This window comes from Procambarus clarkii, chromosome 45 (assembly GCF_040958095.1).
Source record: "Procambarus clarkii isolate CNS0578487 chromosome 45, FALCON_Pclarkii_2.0, whole genome shotgun sequence".
NCBI lineage: Eukaryota > Metazoa > Arthropoda > Malacostraca > Decapoda > Cambaridae > Procambarus > Procambarus clarkii.
The window spans coordinates 851263-876312 of NC_091194.1; the positions used below are offsets into that span (position 1 = coordinate 851263).

Below are 25050 nucleotides of genomic sequence, written 5' to 3' on the forward strand. Positions count from 1 at the left end.
GGCCACCTAGACACACCGGCCAGCCAGCCAGCCAACCCGGCAAGCCATACAACCGGCCACCTAGACCACTCAGCCAATGGGGGAAACTAATACAACTTAGACATTCAAACAACCCGGCCACCAGCCTGCCAATCCGGCCACCTGGACGACAACCAGACAACCGGCCACCCAGTCACGCCGGCCAACCCAACAAGCCAGACATCTCACCAGCCGAGCCGGCCAAGCCAGATATACCGGCCACCAGGGACCTGCACACAAAGAACCAGAGTGCCACACACACACACACACACACACACACACACACACACACACACACACACACACACACACACACACACACACACACACACACACACACACACACACGTACGTGTAACCACATTGAGGTGTTTCCGAGGATCAATGTCTCCGCGGCCCCGTTTCTGGCCAGCCCTCGTTGTGGTGGTGGTATATAATGAGTGTAGAGGTAACGACGTTCATCTACACGCAACATGTAAAGCAAAGGTAAACTAGAAGTAGTCTACTAGCCAGTAAGGAGAGCCACAAGCAGCCAGACTGCAAGGGGGGAGAGGAGACGTGAGAGGCAGTAGAGGGTGGTGCAGTGTTGAGGGTTCTGCTTGAATGTCTGCCGCAGCTGGTGGCTGGCGTCTGAGGTGTCTGCCCACCTCTCTCACTCCACCTTCCCTCCTCACCACTCCCGCCACACACACACACACACACACACACACACACACACACACACACACACACACACACACACACACACACACACACACACACACACCTTCCTCTCCAACTTCTGCTGTTCGGTAAGCTATGTATGTCACCCTTTCGTAATATTACAGTACAGTGTATACACAGCCTAGGGTGTCTCGCCACTCCCGGTACCTCAGTGTGAGTGTGAGTGGTCCAATCAGTGTGTCTGTTTCTGCGAGGGAGAGTTCCCCATACCATGGTGGTGGATTTTTTTTTTTTTATTAACATATGAGGTACATCTGCATTAGTGCAGCTACCCTAGACTATATGAAGTGGAGTACAGTGTGTCAAAAAGAAGCTAACTAGGTGATGCTAAAAAATCCCCATCACACAGGATGGTTAGTCATATGGTGGTGGAGGTACTTACCAAATACAGTAGTGTCTACGGCAGTGACGTCTAGCTGTTATGTCCCGTCTACTGGCGGTAGTGGTGGTGGTGATGGTGGTGGTGGTGGTGGTTGTAGTGGTTGCTGGTCCAGGTGTTGGTGCTGACGAAGGACTTTATTTTCATCCTAGCCTCATCCCGGGAACAACGGACTTAAGCAACTTGAATTGTGAGTGACAATGAGTTATTGAAGCGTGTCTCACCCCTACACTGATCTCACTGCCTCATACAAGCATGTCTCTCCCCCTACACTCATCTCACTGCCTCATACAAGCATGTCTCTCCCCCTACACTCATCTCACTGCCTCATACAAGCATGTCTCTCCCCCTACACTGATCTCACTGCCTCATACAAGCGTGTCTCTCCCCCTACACTCATCTCACTGCCTCATACAAGCATGTCTCTCCCCCTACACTCATCTCACTGCCTCATACAAGCATGTCTCTCCCCTTACACTCATCTCACTGCCTCATACAAGCGTGTCTCTCCCCCTACACTGATCTCACTGCCTCATACAAGCATGTCTCTCCCCCTACACTCATCTCACTGCCTCATACAAGCATGTCTCTCCCCCTACACTCATCTCACTGCCTCATACAAGCGTGTCTCTCCCCCTACACTCATCTCACTGCCTCATACAAGCATGTCTCTCCCCCTACACTCATCTCACTGCCTCATACAAGCATGTCTCTCCCCTTACACTCATCTCACTGCCTCATACAAGCGTGTCTCTCCCCCTACACTCATCTCTGCCTCATACAAGCATGTCTCTCCCCCTACACTCATCTCACTGCCTCATACAAGCATGTCTCTCCCCCTACACTCATCTCACTGCCTCATACAAGCGTGATGATTAGGGAGGTTTACCCTGGGGTGATCAGGGAAGTACCTGGGGGATGGGTGCGGGGGGAGTCATGAAAGTTACACAAGTACTTGCGAACTTCTACATCTTTCCCCAGTGTGTGGCGGCTTGGTTTGTGTTTATTAAAGAGGTTGTGAGGTGGAGAGCACCACGCGGCTCATTATTACAAAAACAACTTAAGACTTGCAAGTTGTGATGCTGGTAAACTCTTAAATAAATGTAAACAAAGCCGCCATCATTGAGAAAAAATGTACGAAAAGGGTGGTAAGTAGTTAGGTAACTACTTGGTGACTCCTGGCCCCGGATCCAAGACTCCGGCCGCCTGACATTACCAGCAAAAGTCTCAGTGAGGAAACACCACCACAGAAGGTGGTGATGACAGGTGACTTCCTCTACCACCTCTCCAATACAACATCCTATTTTGGAGCTAAAATCCACAACGGACAAAATACGACATACTATAAATCACATCAGCTTAAAAAAAAAAAGTGTGTGTGTAGGGTCGATAAGTTAGGTCTGTCAGGTTCGTGCATTTTAGTACACCATTTTTTGCCGGTTGTGGCAAATAATGAGGTTTAACACAGGTAGCCGATAGTCGGCATGTTGCCAGTGTGTGTATAAAAGCCATACAAAATTTGCACAATGACATCAGACCAACATGATGCATCTATGAGGAATTATTGAAGCCGTACAGTGGGATCGAAGCCAAATTCCGTGTGCTTGAGGAGTTGAGGGGAAGCAAGTTCGATCCCATTATACACCTGCAGTATTTTCGCCTATACAAAATGTCTTCTGGAGGAAACTTTGCCAGTTTATTCGCATAATGAACTAATTAGTGGTTTATAATAAGTGTTGAAGCCCGCACGCAGCATTACTGGAGTTCATCATATTATTTTGGAAGAATAGCAAGAGGTTGAACTGGTACTGGAAGGATAGCAAGAACTGGTACTGGAAGGATAGCAAGAACTGGTACTGGGAGGATAGCAAGAGGGTGAACTGGTACTGGGTGGATAGCAAGAGGTTGAACTGGTACTGGGAGGATAGCAAGAACTGGTACTGGGAGGATAGCAAGAGGTTGAACTGGTACTGGGTGGATAGCAAGAGGTTGAGCTGGTACTGGGAGGATAGCAAGAGGTTGAACTGGTACTGGGAGGATAGCAAGAGGTTCAACTGGTACTGGGAGGATAGCAAGAGGTTCAACTGGTACTGGGAGGATAGCAAGAGGTTCAACTGGTACTGGGAGGATAGCAAGAGGTTCAACTGGTACTGGGAGGATAGCAAGAGGTTCAACTGGTACTGGGAGGATAGCAAGAGGTTGAGCTGGTACTGGGAGGATAGCAAGAACTGGTACTGGGAAGATAGCAAGAACTGGTACTGGGAAGATAGCAAGAACTGGTACTGGGAGGATAGCAAGAGCTGGTACTGGGAAGATAGCAAGAACTGGTACTGGGAAGATAGCAAGACTGGTACTGGGAGGATAGCAAGAGGTTGAGCTGGTACTGGGAAGATAGCAAGAACTGGTACTGGGAAGATAGCAAGAACTGGTACTGGGAAGATAGCAAGAACTGGTACTGGGAAGATAGCAAGAACTGGTACTGGGAAGATAGCAAGAACTGGTACTGGGAAGATAGCAAGAACTGGTACTGGGAGGATAGCAAGAACTGGTACTGGGAAGATAGCAAGAACTGGTACTGGGAAGATAGCAAGAACTGGTACTGGGAAGATAGCAAGAACTGGTACTGGGAAGATAGCAAGAACTGGTACTGGGAAGATAGCAAGAACTGGTACTGGGAAGATAGCAAGAACTGGTACTGGGAAGATAGCAAGAACTGGTACTGGGAGGATAGCAAGAACTGGTACTGGGAGGATAGCAAGAACTGGTACTGGGAGGGAGAGTAAGAAAACATTCACAGCAGGGTGATGCTGCCACCAGTCATGTAACTAGGTAACTCCTAGACAGGTTTTTTGTATATATTGTTAGCACTTAGAGTGTGGTAGAGGAGCCAGCTGGGGGTGGGTGTGGGAGCCAGCTGGGGGTGGGTGTGGGAGCCAGCTGGGGGTGGGAGCCAGGAGCCAGCTGGGGGTGGGTGTGGGAGCCAGCTGGGGGTGGGTGTGGGAGCCAGCTGGGGGTGGGTGTGGGAGCCAGCTGGGGGTGGGAGCCAGCTGGGTGTGGGAGCCAGGAGCCAGCTGGGGGTGGGTGTGGGAGCCAGGAGCCAGCTGGGGGTGGGTGTGGGAGCCAGCTGGGGGTGGGTGTGGGAGCCAGGAGCCAGCTGGGGGTGGGTGTGGGAGCCAGGAGCCAGCTGGGTGTGGGAGCCAGGAGCCAGCTGGGGAGGGTGTGGTTAAAGAGCCAAGGACAGCGGTATTTATTTCCTCTTTGTTCGCGTCTATCTATAAACTCTTGCGGACTCTTGCCTCTTTTTCTTAATTTTTTTAAAGTAACATAATTAACATGATTAAAAGCTCTGGATATAATGTACGTTTCCTTAAAATAAAAACTTTGAATCAGATTTGTAAGAGATGTAATTTATACGTGACTGCTGTCTTGACTAAACATATGGGCGACGCGCACGCGCACTCCCACCTCGGTGCACGGGCATTTAGGTGTTTGGTGAGATTATCACTACTTGTGGAGGGAGTGGACGAGAGGCCAGTGTCGTGACACACCTAGGGGAACACAGTGGTGTACACGACACACACAGTGGTGTACACGACACACACAGTGGTGTACACGACACACACAGTGGTGTACACGACACACACAGTGGTGTACACGACACACACAGTGGTGTACACGACACACACAGTGGTGTACACGACACACACAGTGGTGTACACGACACACACAGTGGTGTACACGACACACACAGTGGTGTACACGACACACACAGTGGTGAACACGACACACACAGTGGTGAACACGACACACACAGTGGTGTACACGACACACACAGTGGTGTACACGACACACACAGTGGTGTACACGACACACACAGTGGTGTACACGACACACACAGTGGTGTACACGACACACACAGTGGTGTACATGACACACACAGTGGTGTACACGACACACACAGTGGTGTACATGACACACACAGTGGTGTACACGACACACACAGTGGTGTACATGACACACACACAGTGGTGTACATGACACACACAGTGGTGTACATGACACACAGTGGTGTACATGACACACACAGTGGTGTACATGACACAGTGGTGTACATGACACACACAGTGGTGTACATGAGCAACCCATTCTCGCACTTGCTTATAGTCAATATTGGCTTATTTAATAAGTGCATATGTGACATACTAATTGATTGTGAATATTTTAGTTTACCTTCAGACCTATACCGTTGATAGGTTAAGTAATAATTGTAAATAAGAAGCAATAAGATGCTTATCTTAACATACTAAGAAGGTTAGGTGAGGTCGGTGTTTTCTATGAAGCTTTTCAAGGTAAACTAAAATATTCACAATCAATTAGTATGTCACATATGCACTTATTAAATAAGCCAATATTGACTATAAGCAAGTGCGAGAAGGGGTTGATCTGAGAGAGACAGCGGGGCAGAGAACCCTGACGGAAGATCATCACACTCCACACCATCAATTGGAAGACTTTAAAATTGGTAAAGATGTGCTGCAGGCGGCACACTGTTAGCGCTACGAGACCATACGCCATCTTATCATCATAACAAACTAGCCTAATTCAATTCAATTCAATTTCTTTATTATGCACCCCATACCCGCGCTCACGATTTGCCACTCCGTAAAAAAATCAAACATTTTATCCAGACCAAAAACATATGAACTCTAGCAACTTACATAACCTGTCGAATCCGAAGCATAGAAAATCTGAATATTAATGAGCGATAACTAGGTTGCATTTTTAACGTTGGTTACGATAACTACGAAAACGAGACCTATTCGGTGAGCGTACCGCGTGAAAATGGGGCCCAAACCCTGACCTAGCCGCTTACTGCTCTATAACACAAGGTACTGAAAACAGGAGAACTACCAGAAAATTGGAAGATAGGTAATGTAGTAACAATATTAAGAAGTACTGTATAATGTAAAGGAGTTAAATTACAAGTCGCTGACGTTACCAGCATACTACGCGGGGTGATGCTCGACAAGACGCTAGTACAACACGAGGAGAATATGCTATTTATAATGCATCGCCACCATTTGATTAGACAATGCAAATCTTATCTTAAAGATTAGAGGGGACAGAAAGGTGGGCGGACTGCATATGTTTAGACAAAGAGTCTAGTCAATAAGGAAGAACCTAAGGAATAAGAACCAGTCACAGCTGGAGATCCCACAGGGGTCGGTGCTGGGGCCTTGCACTAGCCTAAAGCAAGGGAGCCGAGCGGACAGCACGCTGGACTTGTAATCCTGTGGTCCTGGGTTCGATCCCGGGCGCCGGCGAGAAACAATGGGCAGAGTTTCTTTCACCCTATGCCCCTGTTACCTAGCGGGTAAAATAGGTACCTGGGTGTTAGTCAGCTGTCACGGGCTGCTTCCTGGGAGTGGAGGCCTGGTCGAGGACTGGGCCGCTGGGACACTAAAGCCCCGAAATAACCTCAAGATAGCCTGATCATAGACGGTATTTCGCGTGATACCGCCAATCGCCATATTTATAGAATTTACATAGCATGGTGAAGGGGCTTTGGTTTGACCTTAAGTGTAGAAAACAATATTTAACTTACCCACAAATGTAGGTAAGTTAAATATTGTAAATGGGGTCAATTTACAATTAAAAATGTAAATTGTTTTGTTTACCTTTACCCACAATAGTAGTAACATGTGTTTTGTTTACCTTTACAGGTGTGGACGGGAGGAGTGTGCACGTGTACATCTCAAGTGAACATCTCCTCAACACTCACAAGACGGTAAGACCCACCACACTTGGCTTTTCTTAATGAGGAGAATGGGGGAAGTAGAGAGATTAAAATAAAAGAAACAAACCAACACTTCTTTTTAACGGAAGAACTGTGAAACAGAGGGACGAATGGGAAGGGGGGGGAGAGAACAGAGGCAGAGAGAGAGAGGCAGAGAGAGAGAGGCAGAGAGAGAGAGGCAGAGAGAGAGGCAGAGAGAGAGAGAGGCAGAGAGAGAGAGAGGCAGAGAGAGAGAGGCAGAGAGAGAGAGAGAGGCAGAGAGAGAGAGAGAGGCAGAGAGAGAGAGAGAGGCAGAGAGAGAGAGAGAGGCAGAGAGAGAGAGGCAGGCAGAGAGAGAGAGGCAGAAAGAAAGACAGAGGCAGAGAGAGAGACAGAGGCAGGCAGAGAGAGACAGAGGCAGAAAGAGAGAGAGAGGCAGAGAGAGAGATAGAGGCAGAGAGAGAGAGGCAGAAAGAGAGACAGGCAGAGAGAGAGACAGAGAGAGAGGCAGAGAGAGAGAGGCAGGCAGAGAGAGAGAGGCAGAAAGAAAGACAGAGGCAGAGAGAGAGACAGAGGCAGGCAGAGAGAGACAGAGGCAGGCAGAGAGAGACAGAGGCAGAAAGAGAGACAGAGGCAGAGAGAGAGACAGAGGCAGAGAGAGACAGAGGCAGAGAGAGAGAGAGAGAGAGAGAGAGAGGCAGAGAGAGAGAGCTAGAGAGGGGGGGGAAGAGACCATAGTTGTGCACGGGTGGAGGTGGGCGGCGGCGTGTTTTTTTTTTTTTTTTTTTTTTTTTTTTTTTTTTTTTTTTTTTTTTTTTTTTGCAGTTGGGCAGCTGTTTGTGTGTGATTGTGTAGTGTATTGGGAAAGAGAATGTATGTGTGGTGTGCGAGGAGCAGTGTTGGTGTGACCAGAGAACAGACGTGAGAGAGATAGTGTAGGCGGAGAAGGCGAGGGAGAGAGAGAGAGTGTGGGCGGAGAAGGCGAGAGAGAGAGAGAGAGAGAGTGTGGGCGGCCAGACAGTGGAGCGGGCGGGGTCATTTGTCAGCGGCAGTGTGCTGTGCCAACCTCCTCCTCTACAAGCTCCCACGTCTCCACCAAATTCACCTCCCTCCGCCGCCCTACTTCCAGACTCCTCCAACTATGTCTAGACGCTTCCACCACTTCCCTACAACGTCTAGGCGCTCTACGACCACCTCCACACTCTTCCAACCATGTCTAGCCCCTCTAAAATTTATAACCCACCCTGTGAGTGGTAGGGGACCCCATACCCATCCTGTGAGTGGTAGTGGACCCCATACCCATCCTGTGAGTGGTAGTGGACCCCATACCCATCCTGTGAGTGGTAGTGGACCCCATACCCATCCTGTGAGTGGTAGTGGACCCCTTACCCATCCTGTGAGTGGTAGTGGACCCCATACCCACCCTGTGAGTGGTAGTGGACCCCATACCCACCCTGTGAGTGGTAGTGGACCCCATACCCATCCTGTGAGTGGTAGGGGACCCCATACCCATCCTGTGAGTGGTAGTGGACCCCATACCCACCCTGTGAGTGGTAGTGGACCCCATACCCACCCTGTGAGTGGTAGTGGACCCCATACCCATCCTGTGAGTGGTAGTGGACCCCATACCCACCCTGTGAGTGGCAGTGGACCCCATACCCACCCTGTGAGTGGCAGTGGACCCCATACCCACCCTGTGAGTGGTAGTGGACCCCATACCCATCCTGTGAGTAGTAGGGGACCCCATACCCACCCTGTGAGTGGTATTGGACCCCATACCCACCCTGTGAGTGGTATTGGACCCCATACCCACCCTGTGAGTGGTATTGGACCCCATACCCACCCTGTGAGTGGTATTGGACCCCATACCCACCCTGTGAGTGGTATTGGACCCCATACCCACCCTGTGAGTGGTAGTGGACCCCATACCCATCCTGTGAGTGTTAGGGGACCCCATACCCATCCTGTGAGTGGTAGTGGACCCCTTACCCACCCTGTGAGTGGTAGTGGACCCCATACCCACCCTGTGAGTGGTAGTGGACCCCATACCCATCCTGTGAGTGGTAGGGGACCCCATACCCATCCTGTGAGTGGTAGTGGACCCCATACCCACCCTGTGAGTGGTAGTGGACCCCATACCCATCCTGTGAGTGGTAGGGGACCCCATACCCATCCTGTGAGTAGTAGGGGACCCCATACCCACCCTGTGAGTGGTATTGGACCCCATACCCACCCTGTGAGTGGTATTGGACCCCATACCCACCCTGTGAGTGGTAGTGGACCCCATACCCATCCTGTGAGTGTTAGGGGACCCCATACCCATCCTGTGAGTGGTAGTGGACCCCTTACCCACCCTGTGAGTGGTAGTGGACCCCATACCCACCCTGTGAGTGGTAGTGGACCCCATACCCATCCTGTGAGTGGTAGGGGACCCCATACCCATCCTGTGAGTGGTAGTGGACCCCATACCCACCCTGTGAGTGGTAGTGGACCCCATACCCATCCTGTGAGTGGTAGGGGACCCCATACCCATCCTGTGAGTGGTAGTGGACCCCATACCCACCCTGTGAGTGGTAGTGGACCCCATACCCATCCTGTGAGTGGTAGGGGACCCCATACCCATCCTGTGAGTGGTAGTGGACCCCATACCCACCCTGTGAGTGGCAGTGGACCCCATACCCGCCCTGTGAGTGGCAGTGGACCCCATACCCATCCTGTGAGTGGTAGTGGACCCCATACCCATCCTGTGAGTGGTAGGGGACCCCATACCCACCCTGTGAGTGGTAGTGGACCCCATACCCACCCTGTGAGTGGCAGTGGACCCCATACCCACCCTGTGAGTGGCAGTGGACCCCATACCCACCCTGTGAGTGGCAGTGGACCCCATACCCATCCTGTGAGTGGTAGTGGACCCCATACCCATCCTGTGTGTGGTAGTGGACCCCATACCCATCCTGTGAGTGGCAGTGGACCCCATACCCATCCTGTGAGTGGTAGTGGACCTCATACCCCATCTGTGGGGCAGTGGGAGAACGCTCGCCTCAACTCATCGCGGGCAATAAGCCCGATTTTGGTTTCGGGTCCAATACAGTGTCGTCTGGGAACCGATATTCAACTGTTCTCCCATGTTTACCCAGCAGTATTTAGGAACCTGGTTGTAAACCAACTGGCGGGTCGTGTTCCAGGGATAACTAGTCGGGTAAGGCGCAAGATAAGCTATGGGAAGGGTAATTAAGCCAGCTAACCAGCTTGTTCTCTATTTGCAACTATGTAAAAATAGAACTGCTTTGCCCAAGTAGAAACATATAAACCCAAGCAACCTACCCAACCTATCGAGGCAGATGCATAGAAAGGATCAATATTACGGTGTTTGAATTTGTACTAATACGCCTTACTAATGTACTATTGTATTATTCCCTTCTGGTCATATACACTACCTATGTCAGACCCATTCCTGAGTGTGCAGCCCCGACATGGAACTCTAACCCTCTACCTAAAAAAACAAATATAAATTAGACGGAGTAGCAGTTCAAACATGACACAATTTCTTATATAAAAATAAGCAAAACGAGAGAACTGAACCATTAAACTACAAAACAATGAAATGGTGGGGGCCAGGAGCTGACGCTCGAACCTGCGAGCACATTTAAGTAATTAGAGAAGAGTGTCCACAAGAGACATTGGTGAGACGGCGGCCAGAACCACCTTCCTGTGGGCCATCTCACTATGTTGTAATGCACTATTATTGTAATGCTTGGATAGGTTTTCTGTTGAATCACCGACTACGTTATTTCCTGCGGGACCCCGTGACCTTATTGCGACATCCTGTGGCGGCGGCGGCGAGGGTAGTGCCAGCTTCTGCGTGTGTTGTGGTGGTGGCAGTGGTGCTGTTGTGGTGGCAGTGGTGGTGCTGTGTTGTGGTGGCAGCGATGGTGCTGTGTTGTGGTGGCAGCGATGGTGCTGTGTTGTGGTGGCAGCGATGGTGCTGTGTTGTGGTGGCAGCGATGGTGCTGTGTTGTGGTGGCAGCGATGGTGCTGTGTTGTGGTGGCAGCGATGGTGCTGTGTTGTGGTGGCAGCGATGGTGCTGTATAGTGGTGTCAGCAGTTGTAGTGCTGTATAGTGGTGGCAGCAGTTGTAGTGCTGTATAGTGGTGGCAGCGGTGGTGTGTAGTGGTGGCAGTGGTGGTGTGTAGTGGTGGCAGCGGTGGTGTGTAGTGGTGGCAGTGGTGGTGTGTAGTGGTGGCAGCGGTGGTGTGTAGTGGTGGCAGCGGTGGTGTGTAGTGGTGGCAGTGGTGGTGTGTAGTGGTGGCAGCGGTGGTGTGTAGTGGTGGCAGTGGTGGTGTGTAGTGGTGGCAGTGGTGGTGTGTAGTGGTGGCAGTGGTGGTGTGTAGTGGTGGCAGCGGTGGTGTGTAGTGGTGGCAGTGGTGGTGTGTAGTGGTGGCAGTGGTGGTGTATAGTGGTGGCAGCGGTGGTGTGTAGTGGTGGCAGTGGTGGTGTGTAGTGGTGGCAGTGGTGGTGTGTAGTGGTGGCAGTGGTGGTGTGTAGTGGTGGCAGCGGTGGTGTGTAGTGGTGGCAGCGGTGGTGTGTAGTGGTGGCAGCGGTGGTGTGTAGTGGTGGCAGTGGTGGTGTGTAGTGGTGGCAGTGGTGGTGTGTAGTGGTGGCAGTGATGGTGTGTAGTGGTGGCAGTGGTGGTGTGTAGTGGTGGCAGTGATGGTGTGTAGTGGTGGCAGCGGTGGTGTGTAGTGGTGGCAGCGGTGGTGTGTAGTGGTGGCAGTGGTGGTGTGTAGTGGTGGCAGTGGTGTGGTGTAGTGGTGGTGTGTAGTGGTGGCAGCGGTGGTGTGTAGTGGTGGCAGTGGTGGTGTGTAGTGGTGGCAGCGGTGGTGTGTAGTGGTGGCAGTGGTGGTGTGTAGTGGTGGCAGTGGTGGTGTGTAGTGGTGGCAGTGGTGGTGTGTAGTGGTGGCAGTGGTGGTGTGTAGTGGTGGTGTGTAGTGGTGGCAGTGGTGGTGTGTAGTGGTGGCAGTGGTGGTGTGTAGTGGTGGTGTGTAGTGGTGGCAGTGGTGGTGTGTAGTGGTGGCAGTGGTGGTGTGTAGTGGTGGCAGTGGTGGTGTGTAGTGGTGGCAGTGGTGGTGTGTAGTGGTGGTGTGTAGTGGTGGTGTGTAGTGGTGGCAGTGGTGGTGTGTAGTGGTGGCAGCGGTGGTGTGTAGTGGTGGCAGTGGTGGTGTGTAGTGGTGGCAGTGGTGGTGTGTAGTGGTGGCAGTGGTGGTGTGAGCTTCGTCTCACTAGTCCCGTCTCCTGTTGAAACTGGATCTCTGTTACTCGAGCTCTATGCAAAGTGATAATGTATAATGTGTTTTAGTATCTTAAAATATTATATGTACCGTGTTTCTAAAAATATAAAAAGACAAAATTAAACTACATGTTTATCGTTGTCTCAGTGATTATTTCATAATTTGTGTTACAAATATATATATGCCTTTTCATTTATAAATAAAACTAACCACTCTGGGATATCCGTTTCTTAATGTTTTCTATATAGTCCGCCTCCCCTCCTTGATATCTTGGTGCTGTCTATGTGTTGACTAGGCTGCTCTAGACCCTTTATATAGGCAGCTTTATGAACCCCTCTATATCTCATTTAGGTGTTTAGTGTCCGCTTGTATGCCCATGTTGTTACACCACATATAGCAGGCTATCCTTGTTTAGATTGTCTATGTTCTCGGGAACTTTGTCGTCATATCTTTCTAGCTTCTCTCATCCTATTACGTGTGTATATATTCTCCGTAAGTCACATCTTCCAACTCTACAAGTACGCAAAAAGTAGAAGTTTGATTTAGACTGCTGTACACCTGTTTAGTGCAGACATTATTCTAATGATTTGTATATAAGTTGTTACGTATAAAGTTTCTTATTTGAATTCATACTTCAGGGCAGTCTCCAACTTTAATGTGTGTTTATACTACCGCGATAAGTGCTCCATACTGGAGCCGCATATTCCAGAATTGGTCTGTCCGACCTTTTCCATTTTTTCTGATTTGTTAATGTGCTGAGCCAATATTGGCTAACACGATGCTGCTGGTTTGATGTTGAGGTTTGGTGACAGGTTCAACTAGCAAGTCTTTTTTTTTTCATCTGTTAGATTCCAGGCACCTTGTGTCTGGCCTCCTGTTTCCTCGCATCCAGCTTCATTACCTTACACCAACTCCTCTCATTTTCTTCAACTTGTAATACTATTGTTTGTTGTTTTAGATTCAGCTACTGGGAACAAAAGTTGCAAGTAGCTCGAGCCACGGTGAGCCCGTAGTGGACTTGTTGTATATTAGTCTGGTGAGGGATACTGTGCCACACTATACAAATATACAGTCCGCCAAGCCTTCTCAGTCTTGTCCCATCTCGCTTACCTGCTCATAGAACTCTTATCAAATTTATGAGGCAATATTTGCTCTCCCTGAACCCATGCTTGTCTTATGATATAAAGGCCCGTCTCTCCAGATGTGATACTAGCTTCTTTCTCACCACCTTCTCTCTCACCTTACGTGGTATGACAGGGAAACTGACCTGTAGGTTAGCTTCCTTGTCTCTCTCCCTTTTGTATGTTGGTGCTACTTTAGCTCTCTTCCTACTTTCTGGTAGTTCTATTTCAAGTGACTTATATACATATCATAAGTGGCCAGTGCAAGGCGTCAACTCCCTCTTCTTGAGATCCTAAAGTGCTCCAGTGCTGCTTGGTTTGACTTCATCACTAGACACTTCCATATGCTCTTGTAAAAGACCTCCTAGTATCTCATGTTTAAAGTTTTTCACACACGTCCTTATTTTTCTATGAAGGAGTTATTTTTCTCACTTTCATCACCTTTGCTATCGCTTGCCACGTAATGTGGTTAACGTCTTGGGCTAAGTCTTTAGCTTAATCTATTAAGTCATTTTTAAATTACATTAGTTGCCTATTCTGAGGTGCTGACTCTTGGCCCTCTAGTACCTCTTTCTTTTGTACTTAAGTGTCTATGGGGGAGTGATGTCTTGCTCTTTATGCCTCGCCAGTTGACCAGTTGCATTCCAATTTAATTATTCTGACATTCAAATTCTTTGTCGAATCTGGCCTTGAAGTTGAGGATGGAGTTGGCGTCCATAAGTTCTTTCAGTGCATTCCACATACTGTGTACCTGTACAATGTATGATTATATCTCTGTTCCCTCGGCTCATTTGTATTTCCAGCTTCCACCTGTGTCCACTCGTCTTACTTTCTCTCAATTTAAAGAGGCCTTCGTTGCCCACCTTATCTATTCCCCTCAGTAGCTGTTTTATAACGGGGGGAGGGTTCTGAGAGTTGTTCTGCTCACAAGCCCGGCCTGTAACTACTGAGAACTTGGTCCAATAGACTTGCTTGAAAGAGCCCGCAGGTCCACATACCAGAGGTCATAGATGATTGGGTGGTATCACGTCTCCTTAACATTCTCCAAGTGTCGCGTTCGATTCAGACGAAGGCATGCCCTTTATTATCAGGACAAATAGGAGGGAGGACCTTTGATAAGCCGCCGGCTTCCTGTCCTCATCGAGACCACGAGAGAGAGGGGGAGGGGGCGGGGGAGGCCTCAGGTAAATAAATATCCACAACAATCCGGTTGCTCCGGCACTTGTTGCAGGAAACTGTAGTTTTTATGTTGTGATCATATCTGCTCACTTCCTTTTATCCTCCAGTATTGTGAGATTTAATTTCCTCGTAGTTTTATCTTCTTGGCTGTCAACTCAATCTTGTTGTAAATCTTTGTGTTTTTCAATGTTCGTGTTATGCTTCACTAGGTGCAGATTCTATGCCAGTGATGCATATTCCAGTATTGATCTAACAAATCTTTTGCAGATTGCCTTGAAGGAGTCTTGATTTGGTCTAAATGACGTTCTTATATTTGCCATCGTTCCATATGTTGTTGATGTTACCCTGTGTATGTGTGCGCCTCTGGTGTTAGTGGCGGAATTATATCCACTTCCAAATCTTTTTCCGGTCCCTGAAGTTGCCTTTCCCCTATGATGTAGCTGACTTTTGGTCTCCGCTCTAGTCCTTCCCCATCTTTTATTACCTTACACTTCTTGGGATTGAATTCCAGGAACCATTTTGCTTGATCACTCAATATACCAGTGGTATTGCTGAGGAAGGCGATAGGCAGTTTAGGTAGGCCTACATAAGCCTACGCTCCAGCTAATCTACAAGTCACTCACAGTTCTTAATGTACGATTTCGAAGGGCATGTAAATAAGTTATTACTAGATTCAGGCATTAAGGCCTGTTTTTCAGCGAAATTATATAGGTCTATGTAAGCAACGTTGGACAGGAAGAGCATATCAAGAGCAACAGGAAGAGACTCAACAGTAATAGCAACAGCAGGTCCACCTAAACCCGTAGATCCGAACTTGTGGTGATAACAACACAAGCTCGATTCTATGGGGATAGGTTGGCCTGTCTCGCGTCTCCGTCTACCAGCTTAGAGGTGTAGAGTAGCACCCGCGACCCGCTGCAAGCAAGCAACACCCTCTTAGATGAAGCTGTCTTACAACAAACCTGGCCCTAGACTTGGGGAGTAGAAGAACTCTCGGAACTGACTTCAGGTAAATCAGTCGTTGAGAGAGAGTGAGTTATTCTCCATGCAACATTCAGTGGTGGACACGAAAGGATGTGAGAGATGCCGAGTCTCTCAACACTGAGTGGGAAAACGTGTTGTATACGAGACACCTATGTACTAAACTAGGCCAGGATTGATCAAGTATTTACACAACCACTTACGGAATCTATACATCTCTCCTTGATCACCGAGGCTTTCTTTACATGTATTAAACAGTTTACAAGCTTGGAAACTTCACAACCCGAGATTATTGTTATAAACAATCTCGTAATGCTTCGGAGCTCGTAAACCGTTTAATAAATGTAAACAAGGCTGGCATGATTGAGGAAAGATGTATAGGTTTCGTAACTGGTTGTGCAAATATGTGATAAATGTTGGGTAGCAGAGCGTGAGCCAGCCAGAGGAGACCTGGGGCACAAGAGCCAGCCAGAGGAGACCTGGGGACACAAGAGCCAGCCAGAGGAGACCTGGGTACACAAGAGCCAGCCAGAGGAGACCTGAGGACACAAGAGCCAGCGAAGGAAGCCGTCAGCGAGAGGAGAGTGGCCAGGGAGGGAGGGCAGACTGAGCCGTGGACCCGGTGAGGTAGTAGGTTGTATAGTTGAGCGCTACATCATTACAGGAGAACTGTACAACTTGCTAACTTTCCGGGTCACGAGCTCCACTCCTCACTACTCCTGCACCAGCAAGCAACCGCGTCCATACTCGTTCCCCCCCCCCCCCCCCCCCCCCCCACTTGGAGTCCGTATGGACCAATGGTCTTCTAGCGATTCATTATAGTCCTCATCAGGTGTGTGTGTGTAACACTGTCTTCCTCTTGACATTGTTTTAGTATTTACACGGGAGATGACCTCTAGTGGTAACCCCTTTACTAACATCACTAGTAAGCAAAGTAATTTTCAAAGTTTACCATGAGCAAAATCACTGGCCCATTACATGAAGCAATCACAGAACTGCCGTAGTCACAAGTGAGAGCAGTGTCGTAGCCCAACCTGTTCTCGCAAACGGTCCCATCGTCAGGAAACTGTCGTGCTAAAGTGCCTTATCTTAACCTACCAGAGGACCCACCAACAGAAAACTGGACAATATGTCAATTTCGTGACGCGCTTCCATTTTCTAGTACGACAGTTTTTGGCCTGAGATGGAGCCCTTAGTGAAGGTGAGAGCCAGCTGGGAATGAGTATAGGAGGCAGGAGCCAGCTGGGGAAAAGTATAAGAGGCAGGTGGGAATGAGTATAGGAGCCAGAAGCCAGCTGGGGGTGGGGGTGGGAAAGACCCAAGGACAGTGGTATTTATTCTCTTTGTTCGCATCTATCTATATACTCTTGGGGTTCGACCGCCGCAAGTGCTTTTTTTTTTCTCCTAAATTTACAGATAACCTTTTCTTTAAAGTGCTTTCTCTCTTCCCTGTGTTCGAATCTCACGTCTTTAACAGCATCAAAGCTGTCTATATCGTCTGTAACAGCATCAAAGTAAAAAACTGTTTTGCTCACAGCATATAATAAAAAACCGACTTAATATCCACTTGGAAGTTAGCATTTTACATCCTACTTGACACGTTCGCATCTGTGACTTGGGGTTCCTTCACAAACCCACCCTATATCAATCTATCCAGAATAACTCTAAACCATGCCTAGGCCTGCCTGTATGCCACACCATATATACTATTAATTTGTACTTATGGAAAAAGTTGATTATTTTACTGTATGAAAGATTCGACGTGAACGGTTATCTGCTTTGAAAGTCAAATACAGACTTATCAAACTATGTAAGTCAGTATTTGACTATAGCTTGGATGATGGATTGCTCTAAATGTTCCACGCACTTACTGCAACTACAGATAATTGCTAACAGATCAAAACACCTAACCAACCTATTCTAGGCCTACCTATATGCATAATTATAATATACATTAAAATAATTTAAATTTGACATAATGCATGTTGGTTGGAGTGCGTTAACATTGACGACTGCTGCCTTGGGGTCGACCGCAGTTTGGACGAGCATAGCCTTAAGTACAGTACCTTCTCTATTGCCCCGACGTAAATAAAGCCGGTGGTCTAGCCTTACCAAAAGCGTCAAACTCGAGCCAGTCCACCACGAGCCGATATCCAGGAAGCGCCAATATTGCCGCGTTTTGAATTTCAATAAACCACCGCAAATTTGACGGTTGTCACGCATGCGTAAAGAATGTAATGGGTTGAGTAAGAGGGCGGGGTTGGTGCGTGACCTTCGTCTCAGGCCACCAGTTGTACCCGCCCCGGGGCGCTAGCCCTCTCCCCTCACCTAATACGTCGGGGTTTTCACGCAACTCCACTAATTCGTTAAAACGACAAAGTATTATTGACCATTAAAGCATGGTAATATCGACGTTTTCTATGCATGGGCCTCGATACGTTAGGTGGGTTGGTTGGGTTGAGGGAGTAGGAAAGGGAGAGCGTGCAGGTAGACCATGGGAGGGGGGGGGTTAGCAAGACCCTCCACCTCCTCTGCTTCCTTGTGTCTGCTGGGGACAGCAGACACAAGGAAGCAGGGACTTGACTGCGGCTCCCGGACCCGCGTCACCCTCTCTCCTCCATTCTTGCCCCTTCCTCACATCTATCCTTACTGCTGTCTTCTCATCCCTCGTCTTGTCACCCAACCCATCCTCTTAAAAGCATAGTACTACTAGAACTATATTTAGTCAAACGTGCAAAAATGGACTGTTGCAGCCAAGATTCTTCGTGTTTTGTGCTACTAACTTCGTAGAAGCCAAAAAAAAAAAATGGTATAGCACATAAATATGTACTATATTAGGCCTTGGATAGCACGCATTAGGCCTAAGATTGCCTATATGCGTCTAAGACATGTTAAGTTCTTTAGTTTTCCATTTTGTAAGCTTGCCATCTGGGCTAATTCAGTAATACAAAGTGCCTGGTTTAGAAGAATAGTAAAAGTCCCAGAAGCCGGAACAAAAGGTGAGCTTCTGGCGGTCTATCAGTCTACTTTGGCAAGTTTGACACAATATATGGGGCAGGTACTGTCATTAATGGAAGAGTGACTGGCTCATGTTGTCTCGGTCCCTCCAAGCCTCCACAGTCTAACCTTGTTTTACTTTTTTCAGGCTTGACTGATGAGTGTTGACCGGTAGCCATGTATGGGACTTGATAAAACGTCACAGCTTTACCTACAGCACCACCACACCTGCAGCATCGCCACACCTGCAGCACCACCACATCTGCACCACCACCTTACCTGCAGCATCGCTACACCAGCAGCACCGCTACACCTGCAGCACCACCACACCAGCAGCACCGCCACCTTACCTTGAGGTGCTTCCGGGGCTTAGTGTCCCCGCGGCCCGGTCGTCGACCAGGCCTCCTGGTTGCTGGACTTATCAACCAGGCTGTTAGACGCGGCTGCTCGCAGCCTGACGTATGAGTCACAGCCTGGTTGATCAGGTATCCTGCAGCACCACCTGCCACACCTGCAGCACCACCACACCTGCAGCACCACCACACCTGCAGCATCGCCACACCTGCAGTACCACCACACCTGCAGCATCGCCACACCTGCAGTGCCACCACACCTGCAGCATCGCCACACCTGCAGCACCATCACATCCGATGTCTCGTTTGCCAAGTAAGTTCCTTTCTTCATCTTCTGCAGTTTGTTAGTAGTGTATGTGACAACACTGTCAATACTAAACTGTGGTAGGATACCATCAGGGACGAGTGGTAAACTGTGGTAGGACGTCAGCAGTGACAGTGGTAATTGTATTGCATCCGCATTGTACCAGCGTATAGATTCACTGGTTTGTGCTTCTATCCTTCTTTCCTCAGTTGCCTCGTCACAGTGATGTTGCCTGATAATATGGTCTCCTTGATGCCCCCTCCCCCCCGTAGTCGCAGACGAGGATGTTTGGAGTGGGATTTGTGAGGCTTACTTAGCAGAAATCTCATTAACTTGCACGAAACGCTATATATATATATATATATATATATATATATATAAAATCACAGAACCTGTAGCCGGAGGAACACTAACAAAAAATAAGATTTGCTGCCAGATACGACAACTGTCAAATATGAAGATGGCTTTCAGGAACCTAGGTGCCTTTTATATTTGCAACCTACACAATACCAATTCGTAGTGGTGTGCAGCACTGGCATGGAGTCATCACCTGAAAAAAAATGAAAAAGTACATAAGATATGTGATTAGACTTCGTCTAAAACCATGGCAACTCCTACAGTTAACTTATGTCGGTCATGAAATTGTTATACTCCCAAAGTCCAGCCTGGAGCCAGACTTGCTGATTCGACACTTCGTGCATGAACATATTCATTTGCCTCTTAAAATGTCCAGTGTTTTTTCGACAGTATTTCTTATATTTGGTGGGTCTTTGATGCTCATTGTTTAACAGATTATGCCGGTGTCACCTCTACTTATTACTGCGTTTATTGTTCATTTCCTACTATATCTTTCACTCGAGTTATTTTATTGTATTTGAGATCAGACCTTCCAGTAACTTCCAAATATACAGTATTATGTGATCAATCTAACGTCTCCTTGACAGAGAGCACATTTTGAGTGCTCCGAGACAGTGTTTTACTGGGTCTGATTGCTACATATATATTCTCTGTGTGTCTTTCATTTCATATCTGCTATGAAAGGGGAAGCATGTGACTTTAAAATTAGGGATTCGTGCATTTGATGTTCTCACAGTACACCCTCTTATTTTCCTGGCTGATGCTACGTTTGCTTGTTTACGTTCAGGAGACATTACATCGTCCATGTATCATTATTCCCAGATATTTTGCATATCTCTTCCCGTCTACGATGATACCTGATTGTTTCTTGTATACTGAATTCCATTAAATTATTTTTTTACATATCTAAGTACTATAAAATAACTTGAGTGTCAACGGTGATAAATGTCGGTTGCCCGGTGGGAGACTTAGTGTTTTCTAGTTGTAGTTTTTGGCATCTTCACCAGAGATAGTTTTCATACTGAATTGGGTTCCATCTACAAAGGATGGAACCAAAGCTATGATTTATATTTTGTCTATATGAGGATGAAGTGACAGATAGTGCTATGTGGTACAGAGTTTCTCTGTGCTAGGAAATTTTGTTTTAATGCAACTCTTGATGACCTACTTCTCAGAAATATTCAACCCCACTTTTCCTGTTAATCTTTTATGGGCTCTCACTTCATAGCCACATTTATCAAATACGTTTGTAAAGTGCTAATACATCCGTGATTTTTTCTTAGTGGTTAAGTAATTGAAGAAAACAGGTTAATCCGACTCAAAATCTATGTTCACCCGAGTTGTGCAGCTCGGCACAACTCGACATAAGCCTTAAAAGTGGAGATGTGACTCTTTCAAACGACTTTTATAATGTTCAAGATAAATACTTTGTTAGGTGGAGCTAAATCTACAGATTTAAGTGTTTTTGATCTCCCAATATCGAAGCCCTTGTCATTAGTCACCTAGCATTAATATTACTAGTACTTTACCTTTATAAATATGGAGATGCATTATATCACGGTCAGCATCAACGTAAACGCCTGTATGACGGGCCTATACCATTGGGAACGCCTAGAATCCCTCACATTTTTCTGCTGGGAGTTTAATCAAGAAAACCATGGCTGTAAGTAATCCGACATGGAAAAAAATTATGAGTAACTGCAAATAAACTAAGATATTAGAAGACCATGTGCCAAATGCACAGTCATAATAGGTCTGGATTTTCGATATGTTTCCTGCAAATGTATAATTAGAAACTGTTCATAAAAGTTTTTCTTCAGTCAGGTAATCTGTGGTACCTTCATCAGACTGCAGGCCTCAGTCATTAACAGTCTATTTGATAAGTTGTTAGGATAGAGGTCTACCCTCATCAGCCTATTGGACGTATCCGAGTAACAGAGTTTTGATGGCGACCATAAACCGAAATGACTGATCAGGCAGCCACTACGAAATCCTGGCTTCAGACGTAACAGTAACGGCGGAAAAACATTTTCGAAACAAGCCACGGGTAATCTACTCATTTTCCAGCAGTACCACTAAACCATCGGTCCTTCAGTAACAAAAAATATATACCTTTAAGTACACCCAAACTACACCCCCCTCTGTACTGCCAGAACAACCATCCATTAGTACTACCGAAACAAACTCAAGACCACCAGTCTCTCATTACAGTACTAACCCTTCGCTGCCACAAAAATGGTCTTCCAGAAAACCAATGCAGCAAGTCCACCAGTACACAAAAGTAAAAGCAGTCCATGGAAAAAAATAACTCCAGTATAAACGAAACCACCCCATCAATAACACTAAAATAATAGGTAGAAATATCAACAAAGTTATAACCTCAGGACGAACAAAACCAATCTCAGTTGTAACCCCCTAAGCACAACTGAGATTGGCTTGGGTTCGAGTCCTGGCCAGGAAGAGTGACTAGGCACAAGTCCTTAACTCTTCGCCTCTGCTCACCCAGCAGTAATTGGGGATCAGGTTATAGACAGATTAGCGGGTCATGCTTCAGGAAAAACTAGTAGGGTAAAGCGTGCCATTGAGCTATGGGAAGGGAACGCTCTTGACCTGGTACCAGGAGTCAGAAGTCGTCTGCTCCTGTACCCACTTGTGTGTAAAACAAATCCTCAGCTCGAAAATATAACTATTAACTACCTCCCCAAACAAGCTTTCGTGCACAGAAAAACAATAACCCTTCATTACCACCAATTCAAACAACCCTTCTGTAGGCTATCACCAGTGGTCAGGACAACCACTACCAGCAGTCACTAGGACAACCACTACCAACAGTCACTAGGACAACCACTATCAGCAGTCATCAGGACAACCACTACCAACAGTCACTAGGACAACCACTACCAACAGTCATCAGGACAACCACTATCAACAGTCACTAGGACAACCACTATCAGTAGTCATCAGATCAACCACTACCAACAGTCTCTAGGACAACCACTATCAGTAGTCATCAGGACAACCACTACCAACAGTCACTAGGACAACCACTATCAGCAGTCATCAGGACAACCACTACCAACAGTCACTAGGACAACCACTACCAACAGTCATCAGGACAACCACTACCAACAGTCACTAGGACAACCACTATCAGTAGTCATCAGATCAACCACTACCAACAGTCACTAGGACAACCACTATCAGTAGTCATCAGGACAACCACTACCAACAGTCACTAGGACAACCACTATCAGCAGTCACTAATGTATGTAACGTAACTATATAACCTGAGCTTGTAAAAGCATCTTAATTACCTTCAGTGGTTAAGTGTTTAATTGCACACTAGTTTATCAGCTATCTCAACCTGTCAGAGTAAAAGACAAATGTGTGTGTGTGTGTGTGTGTGTGTGAATGTATGTATATATATGTATTTATGTGTATAAAGTATATGTGGAAGCTGATCAGAATTACATTTCACCTTTGTAAATGCACATTATTGACACTTGTGTAAAAGAGAAATCGAACACTTTATGTAGGGCATACGTAAATCTGTGTATCTATGTATTTACGTATTTAGGTTAGCTTAGCATTATAAAAGCACTTCAATCACCTTCTGTGGTTGAGTGTTCAATAAATCCCTGAACTATATGTTTAACAAATCTCTCACCCTGTCCATGGAAGACAGAAGAAAATGTGTATATGCTGCTTAGTATTGTAAATGTCTGGCCACTTCTGTGGTAGAAAATAGTAATAAAAAAAAAATACCAGCATAGTCATCAGGACAACCACTACCAGCATAGTCATCAGGACAAACTACCAAAATAGTCAGGACACAATTAGAATAGTGAGTCATGGGAGTACTACCAGAATAGTGAGCAAAGACAACATGTTATCAGCATTGTTACTATCTAAGGCATCGCTGGCCGGTTGCTCTGGTGCCACCACCAGGACAAGCTTGTCCTGTCCACCTCTTACACCGAGAACGAGAAATATTCACTGCTCCACCATGTCTGGGTTGTCGTGAAAACGTGAACAGTTTTATTGGACTTTTTCAAATTTAAATCTGAACGTACAGAGCTGGGAGGGGGGGGGGAGGGGGCAGGTGGGGCTGGGTGTGGATGGCGCTTTGCGGTACGATACTTTGTGGTGGGTTGGTGCTGACGTGTGGCTCGTCTCCTGCGCCTCGCGTCACATTCTTCACATACTACACTAAAATACGAGCTAATCTTGCTCATGCTTTGTCTTGTTATTGATTGTTAGGTCGGGCGAGGTTGAGGGTGGGAGTGCCACCTGTTGGCGCGGGACTAAAGCGCCACTTCTTGACCCTGGCATCAGATGGCACCACTCGCCGTGTGGCGTGGCGGACGCTGCGGCCGTCCACGCCCACCTCCGTCTTGGCCTCGCACGCCACCACCCCCATCATCACATGCGCTAACTTATATTTTTTGGGTGTACATAATGCTTTTAAAATGATTAGCCATGATAGCATCACGCGAGATAATTTGAGTAATTTTGGGAAAGGGATGTGAGGTGGAGTGGGAGGAGCCCCGCCCCGAGAGGTGAGGCTCCTCCCACTGGGCGGGGCCAGGCTACGCCGCACCCACCAGCTGCCGGAGCGCGATAATTATGGCCGAGCTTTGCCAAACTCACAAAATTTTGTCTTGTTTACTTTTCCCGCTCCACAAATGAAGGCATCGAAGTATGTGGGGCGTAGTGATAAAGTGGCGAGTTGTGTGTGTAACAGGAGGTTAATTGTGGAGCAGCGAGGGAGAGAGAGAGAGTACGGGGACACTCCTCTCCTCGGGACATCTAAAAGAGCCAAGTCTAGACTGATGACCCACCCTCGTTGCCTCCAGAGTCAGTTACCCTTTAGTGAGGGCAGGGGGGAACAGCTGCCATCCGCCGCTCCTCCACACTCGCTCACCTCAAGTCACAGCCAGATCACTGCTGTCTATGGTGGTAAATACCTGCAAGTTTGTCCCAGTGTGTGCAAGCACTCATCATTTCATTTTTTCGGGGGAGTGAATTGTACCTTTAGTGAGGCGGGCGGCCGCCACGCTGGCCGGGACCCCCACTAGTGCACTGCGGTCCGCCGCCGCCGTCACCACCGCCCCCGCTACCGCCAGACACCCGCCGCCCTTCATCACTGGGGTCCCCACCCCTCCCACCCACCCTCACCACCCACCGTGGCCACCCACCTACCTTCACCACCCACCCTGGCCTCCCACCTACCGTCACCACCCACCCTGGCCTCCCACCTACCTTCACCACCCACCCTGGCCTCCCACCTACCTTCACCACCCACCGTGGCCTCCCACCTACCTTCACCACCCACCGTGGCCTCCCACCTACCTTCACCACCCACCCTGGCCTCCCACCTACCGTCACCACCCACCCTGGCCTCCCACCTACCTTCACCACCCACCCTGGCCTCCCACCTACCGTCACCACCCACCCTGGCCTCCCACCTACCTTCACCACCCACCCTGGCCTCCCACCTACCTTCACCACCCACCCTGGCCTCCCACCTACCTTCACCACCCACCCTGGCCTCCCACCTACCTTCACCACCCA

At 48.0% G+C, this 25050-nt stretch overlaps 1 long non-coding RNA gene across 2 annotated transcripts in view; it reads left to right on the forward strand.

Annotated features, from left to right (window-relative positions):
- The window catches only part of LOC123769973 (uncharacterized), a 146432-nt gene that overhangs the window by 109669 nt on the left and 11713 nt on the right, over positions 1–25050 (forward strand). Inside the window, exons 3-5 of one of the 2 annotated variants that reach the window (XR_011222075.1) lie at positions 6844–6908; positions 18611–19128; positions 19329–24435. This is a non-coding gene — a long non-coding RNA (uncharacterized lncRNA). The remainder of the gene's footprint in view (positions 1–6843; positions 6909–18610; positions 19129–19328; positions 24436–25050) is intronic. The other variant, XR_011222074.1, reaches the window with a different exon arrangement.